A 4,530-nucleotide genomic window follows, 5' to 3' on the forward strand; every position below is an offset into this window, starting at 1 on the left:
TTGTTTTATTTCTCCTTTCTGTCAGTCATTATCACGTCATAGAAGATAACATCTGTGAAAAGAAAGACAATTTCAACATCCAGTCTTTTATTTCCTCTTTGTCTTGTTTTGTTCCAGTTCCTGTTGCTGGGGTTTTGCTCACCCCCAGAGTCAATAAAATGGAGGTTTCAATTGGGAATCGTCTTGTTCCAGAGTGTGTGTATTGTGTCAAGGTACAGGACCGTACTTTCAATGGTACTTTCAAAGGTAAGCCTTAAACAATGCCAGCAGGAATTACAACTTTAGCTCAGACAGGAGAGAGCTGGCCATTGAATCCTTCCAGTCCCAGCACCAAGGCAGATACCAGTGTGTCGCGACCAACAGGGGGTTGGAACGATATTTAATGTGACCAGGAATTCCATCAACCTCACAGAGCCAGGTAATTCATTCTTCATCTTTGATCTGTACTCGTTCTTCACTGGGGTCCAGCTGAAGTCTTGGCATGAACACTCTAAAAAACTTGCTTCAGAAGCTCAGCAGGTCGGCAGCATCTGTGGGTGTAAGGGAGAATGAGAGTAATTTCCTTTGTCAGATAAGGGAGGCCTTCATAGCGAGAGGATTCAAGTCCAAGTGCAGGGATGTCTCGTTACAATTGGATAGGGTGAGACCAAACCCTGGAGAACTGTGCACAGTTTGGAGTTTCCTTATTTGAGGAACGATATTATGCCTATGGAGGGAGTGCAGAGAAGGTTTCCCAGAATGATTCCTCAGATGGCAGGACAGACAGATGGAGAGAGACTGGAATGGTTAGGATGATATTCACTGGAGTTTAGAAGAATTAAGGGGGAATCTCATAGAAATTTGAACAAGGATGAGACAGAGTAAACATGGAGAGGGTGTTCCCGGTGACCGGGTGGAGAGTCCAGAACCAGGGAGTGACAGTCAAAAGGAAATGGAGTGGGACTGAGATGGGGAGAAATGTCTTCATGCAGAGAGTGAGGAGCCTGTGGAATTCTCTGCCACAGAAAGCAGTCAGGGCCAGAACACTGAATGTTGTTCAGGAAAGAGTTGGATAAAGTTGTTCGGCGCTAAAGGGAGAGTGCAGGGAGACAGGGGACTGTGTTGGGTGACCAGCCATGATCCCTTTGAATGGGCGGAGCAGGCTGGAGGGGCCAAATGGCGTCCTCCAAATGGTATTTTTGATGTTTCTCTGTGAATGGCCCAGTTGCCGCTGACGAGTGGAGGACAAGGAAAGTTTTGCCTCGATATATGCAGGCCGTGAAAATGAGGGACAGTAATTTCTAGTCGACAATTGAGAGAGTGTGGGTGCAGAGCGATCTTTTGAGTTTAGCATCGAATAGTTTGGGTTGGTTTGGTGGGATGTTGTTAATGAGCGAGGCTGCACAGAAACAATGATGCTACTGCAATGGTGAGGGTTTGGGCGGAATTTTACAGACACGAGTGTTGGCAGGGGGTCAGGGTGACAGAACAGGAAATTGTTCTGTTTGCTGAAGAGATGATGTTATTGACAGGAAATCCCTCTCTGAATCCAGCACAGGCACACAGTCATGAGATGGCAATACTCATTGTCCCATTGTTTCTGATCCTTTCTCTCCTCATATTGCTTCCCATTGAACTCCAGAATTGGAAACAAGTTGGGTGAGACACTCCAGCAGGTAACACCAGCGATCGTTCCCCAATCGGCACTTGATGTGGGTTTCAAACTGACGGTGCTCACATAGTGTATGTGTATGAGACAGTATGTGTGTGAGTGCGTTTGAGTGAGAGTATGAAAGTGTACATCTGTGTGTGTGTGTGTGTGTGTGAGAGAGAGAGACACACACATTCTCATTGACACACATACTTTCACATGCACGCGCGCGCACACACACACTCAGTCACTTCTGCAGTGCACCTTGTAGACCACACTTGAGAGGCCGAACACCATCCAGGGACAACACAGCCCCTGCTTGATTGGCACCATATCCACTCCATCCACCACCCGTGCTCAGTAGCAGCTACGTGATGTCCTTCAGAAATTCACCAAAGCTCCTCAGGCAGCCCCTTCCAAACCCAAAACCACGTCTATCTAGAAGGACAAGCACAGCAGATACATGAGAATACCACCTCCTGCAAGTTTCCCTCTGAGCCACTCACCACCCCAACTTGGAAATATATCAGCCATTCATTTCGTGTTGCTGGGTCAACATCCTCTAGTTCCCTCTCTAATGGTATCATGGTCTACCTATTGCACAGGGACTGCACTGGTTCATGAAGGCAGCTCACGACTTGGCCCCTTGAGGAGGAGGTAGGGATGGATAATAAATTCTCGGCCCAGCCGGTGATTTCCACATCGGTCAAGTGAATTATAAAAGAAATAAAGCACTATTTGGGATTGTGCTTTGTGAGGATGTCGACAGGCTGAACAAGTGGCAGACGAAATTACTTGGGGAGACATACAAAGTAATGTGCTGTGTTCAGAGGAATGGTCAGCATAGACATAAACTAAAAGGTTAAAATTGGAATATAAACGAAAGGTTAAAATTGGAATAATTGTTGCTTGCGCAACAAGAATCCAGATTCATTTGTTAGCAGGAGAAACTGAATATTTACAGTAAAATTTTCCTATGTTCTTTTTCTCTTATTTTTTCCAGCTGATTCTTCCGGCATGTGAATAGCATTCCGGCATCTTAGAATAGCATTCAAACACTGTCCAAATGGGCTGAAAATCACTCTGGGGTGCAAACTCAGCAATTTTACATTGTTAGAAAAATTGAGCAAATGAACCGTTGTGTCTGACTCGTTTGCAAACCTAAAGCACAGCAGTTCAAATCGAGGACACACTCTCAATTTCTGTTAGACAGTGAACTGAGCACTGATCAGTCCCATTAGCGGTGAGGACATCCATCGTAGTTAGAAGAATTGAAAAAAGGCAACTTATCATCTGAATAGGAGAGAAAGGTCAAAATGTCAGTGTAAAGGCTACAGCAGGTCACAAGGAAGACATTTATTGTGAACGGAATGGAGTCTGGAAATAAGTAATTGTTACTGCAACTGTACAAGGGTTTCCACATCCGGAGTACTGCAGACAGTTTTGGTCCTCTTCTTTGAGGAGGGATGGAGTTGATTTGGAGGAAGTTGAAAGGAGATCACTGAATTGATTGCCCAGATGAAAGTTTAGTCTTATGAGAAGAGACTGGTACAATTTTGATCTCTTTACTTGAGGACAGATGCAGTTTATACTGGAGGTAGTTCAGAGGAGATTCACTCAATCGTTTCCAGAGATGAAGGGTTTGTCTGAGATGAGAGATCAGTGCCTGTGTATAATATGGAGTACAGCAGTTCCCATATCTAATATAGAGAACAGCAGTCCCTGTGTATAATATAGAGAACAGCAGTTCCCATATCTATTGTAGAGAACAGCAGTCCCCGTGTATAATATAGAGAACAGCAGTTTCCATGTCTAATATAGAGAAGAGCAGTTCCCATGTCTCATATAGAGAACAGCAGTACCTGTGTAGAATATAGAGACCATCAGTTCCCATGTCTCATATAGAGAACAGCAGTCCCTGTGTATAATATGGAGTACAGCAGTTCCCATGTCTCATATAGAGAACAGCAGTGCCTGTGTATAATATAGAGAACATCAGTTCCCATGCTTAATATAGAGAACAGCAATTCCCATGTCTAATATAGAGAACAGCAGTTTCTCTGGAGTTTGTAAGAGAGGAGATCTAACTGAAGGTTATAAGATGCGAAAGGGGGTATTGACAAGGAGTTGGAGAGAGGATGTTTGCTCATGAGGGAGAATTTAGAAAAAGAGGTTATCATTTCAGGATAAGAGGCTAGGCAGACTGAAAACAGGGGGAATAAATTCTCTGAAATGAGGAGAGGATTGTAAATCCTCCCAATCCCCACCACTCAGGACACTGTATAAATTGGAGGAAGGGACAGACAGATTGTTAATCAGTGGTGGGTCAAAGGGAGTGTTTGCAGAAAAGTGAAGTTGAGGCTGAGATGGGATCAGCTACGATTGTATGGAATAGTGGAGCAGGTTCCTGATGGGCCAAATTGACTCAACCTGATCCTCGCCTGCATGTTCTTGTGGAGTAATGTTATTAGTTAGTAGCAAAACTACTAGGAGGGAGAAAATGAAGTTTGATTTAACAAAATAGGTTTTAATTCGTGAACATTGGAAAATAAAGACAAAAGTGATTCAACACAAATTTGGTGAAGGATGTTGGTTGAAAGAAACAAAAAGACAATCCAAAATATGGGGTAAAATTCTAAAGGGAGTGCAAGAGCAGAGGGAGTTAGAACATAGAAAAATACAGCGCAGTACAGGCTCTTTGGCCCTCGATGTTACGCCGATCCAAGCCCACCCAACCTACACCAGCCCACTATCCTCCATATGCCTATCCAATGCCCGTTTAAATGCCCATAAAGAGGGAGAGTCCACCACTGCTACTGGCAGGGCATTCCATGAACTCACGACTCGCTGAGTAAAGAATCTACCCCTAACATCTGTCCTATACCTGCCAACCCTTAATT

At 44.2% G+C, this 4,530-nt stretch overlaps 1 protein-coding gene across 1 annotated transcript in view; it reads right to left on the minus strand.

The window, feature by feature from the left end:
* Positions 1 to 4,530, minus strand: part of LOC122544520 (high affinity immunoglobulin gamma Fc receptor I-like) — a 223,148-nt gene that overhangs the window by 173,344 nt on the left and 45,274 nt on the right. Inside the window, exon 5 of the transcript XR_006310358.1 lies at positions 9 to 530. The gene's annotated coding sequence lies outside the window, so the exon portion shown is untranslated. Of the gene's footprint in view, positions 531 to 4,530 lie in introns of the transcript that reaches the window.

The sequence above is a fragment of the Chiloscyllium plagiosum genome, chromosome 50 (genome assembly GCF_004010195.1).
Source record: "Chiloscyllium plagiosum isolate BGI_BamShark_2017 chromosome 50, ASM401019v2, whole genome shotgun sequence".
Taxonomy (NCBI): Eukaryota; Metazoa; Chordata; class Chondrichthyes; order Orectolobiformes; family Hemiscylliidae; genus Chiloscyllium; species Chiloscyllium plagiosum.